The sequence below is a fragment of the Meleagris gallopavo genome, chromosome 1 (assembly GCF_000146605.3).
Source record: "Meleagris gallopavo isolate NT-WF06-2002-E0010 breed Aviagen turkey brand Nicholas breeding stock chromosome 1, Turkey_5.1, whole genome shotgun sequence".
NCBI classification, from domain to species: domain Eukaryota; kingdom Metazoa; phylum Chordata; class Aves; order Galliformes; family Phasianidae; genus Meleagris; species Meleagris gallopavo.
Window position 1 is genome coordinate 165,348,733 of NC_015011.2, and position 11,387 is coordinate 165,360,119.

The window sequence follows — 11,387 nt, forward strand, 5'->3', positions numbered from 1 at the left end:
CCACTTCTTAATAAAGGGAGTAGCAAAATATTTCTCCCCATTTCCTTCCTCACTTCACTGCATTGAGCACATGCACTATGGGGTGGGGGGGGAGATGGGCTGCCTTTGTTCATTTTTAATTGCTGGAGACTGTAAAGTTGTTCTTCAGGAAATAAATACATTACTACTTTCCCACTTGTGGCATGCCAGTGCATTTGGTTTATCGATGGCCGTTTAATAATAACTTTCAATACCGGAATTTTTTCAATTGCCTCTTCAGATTTTTCACTCCAAACCGCTGTGGTTGGATTACTCATGGGAAAAGCTGAGCAAACAGATTTTGTGTACTGTGTGTCTGCAGAGAGAAAAGAGTGAGAGAGCACAGAATCACTTAAATGATAAAACAAATCTTTTTTTATTTAAAAAAAAAAAGTATTTTCCTTTTTGCTATAACCTTTTATCTACAGCCCTACTGTCACAAATATGCTATTTAACACTTTGTGCACTTTTGTTGGCTGTGAACAGAAAAAGCAGCACTGTGCTACACACATTGTCTTAAAACTCTTTTGCAGCCAACAATGCAGTCTTGCATTTTAAATGGGAACAAGACTTCCTCCAGGTTTTCAGCCTGATGCCTAACACTGTTATTTGTATGTGGGTCTGCAAAGCAAAACATAGGGAGAAATGACTGAAGAAAGAAAAACGAAGGCTGAAAAAATGGAAGGAAAGGAAGGAATGCTGAGCCTGTAATGTAAATCTCATGTTTAATTAGAAAGGCTGAAGAATTGTGGCCAGGAAAAACGTGTTTCTATGTAAGTGGTCTTGAATAGCACTGAAGATGAATATAATAAGGCTGACAAATACACCTTGGAGGGTGACTGCAAGAATAAAATCAATTTATTTAATAATTTAGAAATAGCTTCCAGCCATATCTCCCATTAAAATCTGAAGGCCATTGTATTCTGTATTTCTTTGGTCTTTTTTCTCCCTTTTAGTTATGCTCCAGCAGACTTAATAAATAAGTAATACATGGGGGGAAAACACTTATCTGGAGTGCTTTGCCACAACCCTGTAGGGCTCTGTGACTCTTTCTAACACTGAAAAGATCCAGCGAAGAATAATCATCTCTCAGAAGAAGAATGATGTTTCAGGGTTAATGCTCTAAATATAAGCAAGGAAGCTCAAAAATTAAAATTTGTGCTAATGAACGTCAAAGATCCAAGCAAGCAAACAACATTAAATACACATTCTACTTCCCAAAACATAAAATTCACCTGGACATGTAAACAGCAGTAAGTGGTTATATGCCCTTTTGTAGGAAGAGTTAAGGAAAACAGGAAATAATAAAGGTAATAATTAACCCAAAGAGCATATGTGGGTTGTTTCTTTTCTATCACCAGTTTTGAAGTTTTTTTCTGAGTAAATATACGTGCAGCACCAACTTCCTAAGACTTTTCTCCTGAGGCTGTTCTGACCAAATTTGTTATGGAATCTTGCTTTAACACTGAGCATTTCAGAAAGGAAATATATCGGACAGCCTTGCTTGTTAATCAATTAAACATTAAGTACTCACCACCTTACTCCTGGAAAAGCAAATGGAGTCCAGATACAATTCTTCTGCAAGTATTTTATGCAAAATTCATAGTGCGAATTCTATAAACAATTCATAAAGTCAAATATGGGTTTGATATAGGTGCAGATCAGCAATGTAGGCCAGCTTCATTTACATTGGAAAATTAAACTAAGCACAAGAAATGCCTTTCTGCCCACACGTTTGATACTAAAACCAGCTGAGTGGTCAAGGGAGCCTTCCCCCGTGCTTCAGCAAGCTCTGGCTTTCACCCACGAGACCAACTGAATAACTGAACTCTGCTATAGCAATAGCTTTAACAATATTAATTAATTCTTTTCAACCAAGAACCTCCATTTTCTTCTAATATTGTTCTTTTTAACCATTCTAAAACTAAATAAAACAGAGAAAAAGGGAAAAGAGCACACAGTAAAAGTCATTATTAAAGACCCTACTGAATGTATTTCAACTGATGTCAGTGGGTTTCAGCTAAATAAATGGGAAATTACATTAACGTGCTCTTAGTTTCTCAGCATACCAACAAAAAATAGCTTTTGAAAGAGCTTACACAACAGGCGCACGTGGATTTCTTCTAGTGGCTAAGACAAGGCCATGTTTTCCATCTTAACTGTTGTGTCACTGGCCTCAAGCACGCAGCTGCATCATGGCATCAGATCAGCTTCTATTCACAACATAACAGCCCAATTTGATGGCATCAAGGCCCAATTTCACAACATGAGCCTTCCACCCTCATTCCCTGACACCTCTATTTCTCGTTTTCATACACTGGACCTCAGGATTTTCAGGCCCCCTTCTCATGGCCTCAGTAGAATCATAGAATCACAGAGTCCTTAGAATTGGAAGGGACCTTTAAAGGTCACCCAGTCCAACTCCCCTGCAATGAACAGGGACATCCAAAGCTAGGTTGCCCAGAGCCTGATCCAGCCTGACCTTGAATGTCTCCAGGGACGGGCATAGGTAATTTTGTCCCCACAAGGTTTGGACTTCAGACTTCACCATTCACCCCTGACACTTTTGCCCATTCAGGTGAGTTGTCTGCATCCCATAGCAGGGCAGGCAGGAATCTGGAGACTGTGGCCTGCTCTGTGCACAGGGCCATGCCTGATGTTTGACATCCCCAGCCCTCCACAGCAGAAAGACCCCATGGGCCTTGAAGGCTCTGGCACTTCCCTTCAAACAACCTCACGGTGTTCCCCACAGGGGCATTGCCTTGATCTTCCAGGGCTGCCTTCAGCCATCATCTACTGGAGCCCCATAGCCTCCAGTAGGTCATGCAGACTGCAACCTTTTCAGGTATTTCTTCCATTAAGGGACCCCTGAGAACTCGTGCTCAGGGCAAGCTCTGCAGAGACGTAAGCAAATTCCAAAGCCATCCGCTCTTTGTTTTTGTTTTAAGGTCTGGTGAGGGAATACAGAGAATTTATTGTTGGAGAGAGGAGTGAAAGCAGGGCAGTGGCTGGATGAGGTGTTTCCCTCGCCTCTCGGTCTCTATTCAGGTACCCTGCTCATTTGTGAGGGTTAACCCTGAGGAGCAGCGCAGTGGCATTGCCCAGCAGAGTCAGCATGCCGTATTTCAGCAACCGACGTCCCTGGTAATCCTAATTGTTCTTTAGAGCTGAAATGAGAGTGGGGTGGAGGAAGATTTTGCTTCTTTTTGTGTCTGCATAGGGTTGTGTTTTCTGCCTTGTTTCCATAGGGGCAGGTTCACTGCTCCTGCATGTGACCTGTAAGAAACTCAGCAAAAGGGAGGAAGAGGAGGGACCACTGAAGCAAGCAAGGAACAAAAGTGACTGAGTTGCCACTGCTGCTGCTGCAGGAGTTGCTAAGAGGAGGCACAAAGCCCCATGGACATTACCATTGGAAAGTCATCAGGCGGCTCAGGGCCACATCCCCTCCACAGATTGCAAGTCTTCCTCTCCCAAAGCATATGCAAGGATTGTGAGCTCAGAAAGGGAGGGAGGGAGGAAGGGAGGGAGGAAGGAGGCGATGCAGGAAGGAGGGGGCTCAGCCCCTTCCCCAAAAGAGTGGAAATGAACTGGAAAGTGGTGGGTGGAGCTCAGCAAAGGCAGGCTGTGTGTTTTTCAAGGGTGGATTTCTTTCTGGTTATAAAGTTTGTCCCTCCCCTCATGATTTTTTTTTTAAGTTTTATTCATGAGTTGTTAACCATTTTGTTTAGCAAATCGGTTTATCCCAATGACCTTTCCCTGCTTTAATTTTCGAGGTGGCAGATGGCTCTAAAGAAATCCCCCTTAAATGCAGACCCAGGCCCAGCCTGTTTGTTCACACACCAGACCTGCATCAGCATGCCAAGCACAGCTCCGTAGAAGAGACAGTCCTCAAGAAAGAAGCGGGGAGGGAAGGAGAGGGGGAAGGGAAGAGAGATCGAGGCTAGACAAAGTCCAGGTTGACTACTTCTTGCATTGTTAATAGTCTGGGTCTCTCCTGTGCCGTCTACAAACCCCCACCACTTCTATCTGCACACAAGCAGTAAAGTCCTGCAGCTATACCCGGAGGTCTCTACAGCAAGAGGCGAATGTCAGAAGGAAGAGAAACAGCAAAGAGCAAGGAACAGAGGAGCAGTGCAAGAATTACATGCAGAAAACAGAGGCAACATCAGACCAAGTTAAGCAGCCACTCTGTACAAAAACAAATTAGCAAATTAGACAATTGGAAAAAGTAAGGAAAAAATGCAGTCAAGCACTAGAGCGCATTGAACTGCCCACTCGAGCTCTATACTGGTTCTTCACCTGGCACACATGCACAATGCAAATAGTATTTATAAAAGCCTGAGGCACAGAGCACAGTAGGAAATATTAATCGGGCTGTTAGTCCCGCTTCCACCTCCCCAAACAAATTCCCAATTTCTGTCCCATTCAGTTATTCTGGATGAATGAGTGGAATTGAAGCATGTTCAATAGTTATTATTTATCCCTTCTCCAGCTGGCAAATTTGTCAGAACATGTGAATCTATACAAAATGTCACATCTCCTATCTCTCCCAATTAGTGCTATCATTCAGAGATGTCAAATTCCATGATGAGATTCTGTTCATTTTAGATTATTATCACATGGTTCTGGTTGAAAATGTGTCAAAAACAGCAATTGTTTCAAAAAACAGCAACAACAAAAGTCATAGGGATGAAATGCATTGAGGTTCCTTGTTGCTGGATTTCTCTCTCACTGCAGCTTATGTTTAAAATGAGTGATTCCAAGTAGAGCTGACAAATGGCTGTATGAGCTCCTAACTCAAACCAATTCTTTCCAGTCTGCAGAGGGATTGTACAGACCCAACTCAGCAAACCACTTAATCCTGTTATTCATGTAAAGCACTTAACTGAATCCCATTGGCTTTCCTGGTTGGATTGGGTCATTTTGAAGGAGAAAATGGTGGGGAGTATGCAACCACATCATGTGACACATCACCACAAGACCAAAAAGGCAAAAAGGGGAAGGCTTAACCCTCTGGTAATTCCCTCCAGTCATATCTATGTATTTCCATGGGATAATGCATGTGTAATTGCTCTTCAAGTCCTATCAACAATAACTTTAGCCCACAGCCAAAGTATACACATTTGGCTACATCATGAGAAATTTGTTTATGTGCTCTACTGCTGGGAATAGATTAAGACACCAAAAGCAGAAGTCAAATGCTCTTTTTGACTTAAGAAAGATATATTTTGTTTGGAAGGTTGCAAATTGCAAAGGTCTTCATTTCATCCTGCGTGGTTAATTTTTCACTTGGCTCAGTCAAAGCTCTATCTTGGATGAGATGGAGAAAAACAAAAGGGCTCTACATGCACTAAAGCTTCTCTGTGAGAAGTAGGCTTCTTACCAAAGGCCCACTTCTCAGTCTGGCCAGGTCCCTTTTGGTGACCTTCCTTCTGTTGTATCAACTGCACACTTCAGTTTCAACCAATTCTTTATTCAATAGTCCAACTTTCAAAACCATCTCTCTCCAATTTAGAGATAAGGATGTGGTGCAGGACCACATCAGATATCTTGCACAAGTTCAGGTTGATGACATCAGTTGCTGTTCCTTTGTCCACTGATGCCATCACTCCACCATAGAAGGCCACCAGATTTGTCAGGCACAAACTGTCCTTGGTGAAGCCATACTGGTTGTCTTGGATCACCTCCTCATTTCCCATGTGCCTTAACATCTCTTCCCGGATAATCCGCTCCATGATCTTCCCAGGCACAGAGATGAGGCTCACCATCCTGTAGTTTCCCAAGTCTTCCTTTCTCCTTTTCTTAAAAATGGGAGTGAAGTTTCCCTTTTCCCAATCACTGGGGACTTCACCTGACAGCCATTACTTTTCAAATATGATGGCATACCACATCAGACAGTTCCTTCAGAATCCTGTGATGCATGTCTTCTGTCCCCATAGACTTGTACACACTCGACCTCATGTGGCGGTCTCAGGCTTGCTCTGCTCTTAAGATGGGAGGGACTCCATTCTCCCAACCCCTGCCCAAAAGTTCAGGAACATGAGAGATGTGAGAAATCTGACTGCCAGTGAAGGCCAAAGCAAAAAATCCACTCAATACCTCAGCCTTCTACATGTCTATTGAAGCCAGCTCTCTCTTCACATGAACTGTTTAAATATACTATTAAAGACAAGTGATCAGTTTTCCTCAAATAGCATACCCACAGGGCATAGGGTTTTTTTGTTTGATTTACTTATTCCCCAGGTGGACTGTGATTGTCTCAAATGCTTCCACTCAAACTGTTTTTCCCCAGTCTTTGAAGTTTGTGTAAAGCTTGTTATCTGAGATGGAGCATGATTATTTCTGTTTCCTAATGCAGCTTAGAGTCTGATGGTCTATCAAGCCACTATGGGTTCCATTCACTCAAGGAGAGGTAGCAGCAAAACAGCATTTGGAAAATTTATAAAATATTAAACCTCATGCTTTCTAGGCCACACAGTCCTTGCCTGAGGCAGCATTCATATAAAAAGTTAACCTACTACAAGATTTATTGCCTAAATGCAAAGGAGCACACAAAATTCAAGTCTATGTCTCTCAGCCAGTTGGAACAGCAACAGTTACAACTCCTAAGATGCCCTGAACTGTGCTGGAGACTGGCAGCAAGACAAATGCAGTAGGTCCAGTGTAGACCAGCCTGAGCTCAAATAAAAGCACCTGCTTGGAAACTCAAATTAAGAGGGCACAGTGAGTCACAGTCCCCACACGCTGTGGAGCCCTTTCAGTGTAAAGGTTTGTCATTGCCAGGTCAGACTGAACAACAGTGGAAGGCAAAGAATTGTCTAAGGAGGAACCTTCATTATTTGTGCTTAGATTCATTCACAGGTCCTTCAGTCACAATAAGTGTAACCATACTGAGCTCCAGATGGGTGAAGGATATGTGGTATTTGGGATAGGAAGCTATCACTGTTATGGTTTCACATGCCAGCTGTACTCAGCACTGATGTATGGACCAAGCTTCCCAAAGGTCCTCAGTAAGATATGCATTTCTAAGACATGATGGTTCATTTCTTCTCCATGCTACTCAGTGTCAGCACACTGAGAGATGATTTTTTCATTATGTTCATGTAAGAAATATGGTTTTTGCAAGACCACAATTTTCAAGTGGTTTTATGAAGACATATGGAAGCTTGGTCCTTCTATAGCCCTAGTGAGACTTCTTCTATTGTAACTACTTCACGTTATCTTTCCTCCTATGAAGTGGGAATTCTCCAGTGCTTGACAAGGCTTTTAGCTCAACACTGCAGTGAAGCAGTGACTTTATGAATCTGTTATGCCACCTGCCAACTGAATATTTAAGAAAATGAAACTGATGTTTTGAAGAACAATAATAGTCTTTACTACTATGGTCATACTATCCTCAGTACAAATCCAGCAAAGATTTAGTGCATATCCTAGAGGACTTTTTATCCACTGTGAATACACACATGTGTGGTGCCTCATGTACACAGCTCCAAAACACTCACTAGTTGAAGTTGGAAAAATATTCCTATATTTTTTCTCCATCTACCCAGTACATGCACACTGTGTTAATAATTTAAGTTACAGTAACATCTAACATCATTCCCAGTCATAATTTGGCAATATATCCCCACAGAATCAAAGAGTAACTTAGGCTTATTTGGAGCCACTCATCCAACCATCAGCTCAAAGCTTAATGCTGGAAATGATCATCAGCTTCAACCTTCACTGAAACTAGGTTTCACTTAACCTTGTGATGAAAAATCGCTAACTCCATTTCAGCTGAGAGGGTATGCTCTAACTCCACCACCTACAAACATGTAGCAATTCTCAGCTGTGCTGTCTGAAGATACCAAAAAAAAGCAAAACAAACAAACAAAACACTTAATTCTTCTTGACTTACACTATTTGTAGAACATCTCCATGTATTGCCAGATAGACAGTTGGGAGCCATGAGACCAGAAATGTTTTGCTCTACATCAGTGACCCCAAATCTAACAGCAACACACGAGATTGACATCTGTGCTGGACCATCACTGACCACAATACTGTAACTTTTCAGGCTACAGAAGGGAAATATTATGGACAACATCAAATGAAGTAGAAGTGAAGACTTAGAAGTAAGTCCCTGGAAAACTGAAAGTAAGCAATTGCTTTTGAAGAACTATGCATAGTGCATAATGTACATAGGTCACTTTAAAAGAAGTGCCTCCTATGTATTTCCATGGAAATTACAACAGATACAAAAAGCACAATAACACTGTTTGGTAGAGCAAATTGTCAGCCACTAAACCCTATTTTTCAGTGTAGCCAATTAGCATGGGTGAGTTGATTGAGACACTTCATTTTGCAGTGTGACAGCTGTGGCCATCTGGAACGTGGCTTCTCTTTCACATCACCGTAGCAACTGCTGAAATGCACCACCCACCACCTCACTGTGCTCACATCCACTGTTTGGTGTCCACAAAAATTCAGCAAGTATCAGTAAATGTTAATGGATGCCACTTTTTTTCCGCATGGAGGAATTCAATGACACATCTTTGCTTCACATGCACTTCCATGTCACATTTCATTCTGTCAGATTGTCCCTCTTCTACCATCTGTTGTCACATGACAACAAAATGTGATGTAATATTGGTGGGAGGGTTTCACCTCTACTGCCATACTGCCAATATCCACCACTGATGTTCTGGGCCAACATAATAAAATAGGAGGCACTACTTTTGGAGCAGCCCTCATATATGTGTAGTAGCTTATAATTAATTTAATAAATAGGGGAAAATAAAATTCAAGGTGGATATCAAACCCATTTTCACTAAGGAAAAATGTTACATGTACTGCTGCTGTCTTTGATCCTGCAAGCTTAAATTCACTTCTGCTGTCCTTTGTCACTTGAGTCATTTGATTACCTTCTTGGGAAATATTTATGTGACTATGGGTTTGCAGGTTCAGACCCAACATAAATAATAATGGGATCACTTAGGCAGTGCTTTACATCTGTGCAAACATTGTCTAATGAATTCCTGATGGAGTTCTTCTGTTGACTAAGGAAATCATCTGAGAACCTCCACAATAAATGAAGCAGCAACACATTTTGGTTCAAAGGAAATCATACAGAAAAGTAAACTAATATACAAAGGGCTACAGTCATTCTTGGCGTAATTCCTTCTAAGTCTTTTAGACCCTCTTTAGGCACTGGGACTATTTACTTTACAGCAAAACCTCCTGGCCTTTGAATTGAAAGACCTTCAGTCTTTGATATCAGAGCCCTCATGTTTAACCAGAGGAAAGTCTGCAGGGGGAAGGGGCCGATATGTACATACTTCAGCTTCATCTACTGTGAACTCTTTAATGCAGAAGTGACCTTTTCATTCTGCAGTCATACAGCATGAGCACAGCAAGGTCCAATTCCATGCCCAAAGGCTCCTAGACTTTCAGGAACACAAACAAACAGCAGCAGTACAAACTTAACCAGAGTTGGACCACACTGTAAGTAACACTACATGCTGTAGCTGGGTGCTCTTCTTGAAGTGAGTCTCTTTGGAAAGTGAGCTCTTTTCTATATGGTTTTAGGAATTTCAGCACTGTGCAATTGCGGAAGCTGCACGCTTCAGTAATCTCTTCCATCAAAGACACCACCGAACCTCATTCTGTCTGTCTTCTCCCTCAAGTCGCATGCACAAGGCCAGATAGAGACAGAATTAGTGTTTAAAGAGTCGGACCATAAAGGAAAACCATTTTGGCCCTGTCCTATTTAGCTGATAGATGTCACCAGAGATGCCTCCTAATTTTCATGGTATCTCATGTCTTCTTACTCTGGTTCAAAAAACAACCTCGTTATACTCTAAGCTGCCTTCTGAAACATGTTTTACTAAAATGACTCACAGTGGCCTCCTTTTCAATCCAAAAGATGCTTCAGTCATCCCTGCTCTGCATCTATGTGGTGTCTGTTGTACCAGGATAAGGGACCACTTCTCAAGCTACAGCACTTTCCATCAGTACTGCTTTTCAAAATTTTCTCTGTATTTTTAAGATAACTATTGAATGTAAAATCCTTCTTCCAGGAGGTCTGTGACCAGCACTCCTTGCTCCCTGCTCTACATCTCTTAAGTCATCCTCCGTGGAATCATAGAATCGTTTGTGTTGGAAGGGACAGTTAAAGATCACCTAGTCCAACAACCCTGCAATGAACAGGGACACCTATAGTTAGATCGGGTTGCTTAGAGCCCCATCCAGTCTGACCTTGAATGTCTCCAGGGGTAGGGTGTCCACCATCTCTCTGGACAACCTGTTCCAATGCTTCACTACCCTGATCATAAAAAACATTTCCCTTATAGCCAATCTAAGTTTTCCCTCTTTTAGTTTGAAACCTTTTCCCCTTATCCTACCACAACAGAATGTGCTAAAGATTCTGTCCCTTTCTTTCTTATAGCCCCAGTTTAGATAATTCCTCTAAGGATTTTCATGCTCTTTTCTGCACATATTTTGAAGACAAAAAGATACTGTGTGCACTCTCTATACCAACTACACAGCATGACAGTAGTGCCCCAGAATGGTCTTGAGACAAAAGAGACATCAGGGGTTATTTGGTTGCCTCAGGCATCTATCAAACAGGCATCTATCTCCACCTGAGATGCTCTCAGTAGCCACAAATGGATGCTCAGTATGACACAGGCAGGACTGGAAACCTGCAACAACCTCCAAGACCAACTGGATGGGATGATCTAGGGCATCTTGGTAAGGCTGGACACATGCATGCCAGCAGGTGAAGTGGGTCCACAGGGCAGAATCTGTATTTCTTGGACTGTACTGACCATCTCTTCTTGAATATGCTGATCCATAACTGGTGGTTAGGCACCCAAATATAAAAAAATGAGTTCACTCTACTGGAACAACCTTCTGACAAAGATTATTGATTCCCCTGTCAGTGTTCAAGAGGCATTTGGACAACATCCTCGTTAATACTCTTTAATTTCTGGTTAGCTCAAAGGGTGTCTGAAAGTTGGATATCTCTGGAGGTCCCTTCCAGCTGATCTATTCTATTCTATTCTATTCTATTCTATTCTATTCTGTTCTGTTCTGTTCTGTTCTGTTCTGTTCTACTCTACTCTACTCTACTCTACTCAAAACTCCCTGGGACTAGATTTCAACCACTAGTGCTCACTGGTTCTTCAGGACTTAATGCCAGAGACCTTAGTCCAAAATTCTGGCTTGCAGGAGTCTGTCTGGAGACCTCTGCACTGTACTCTGGGAGCCAAGCAGCAAGGCGCTTTCTAACATGTAGACAAAAGGATCTTCAATGGAGTTGGCTCCTCATCAGAAATAGATTCTGGAAATGCCAATATGTGAATGAGAAAAATCTGAAAGCAAAA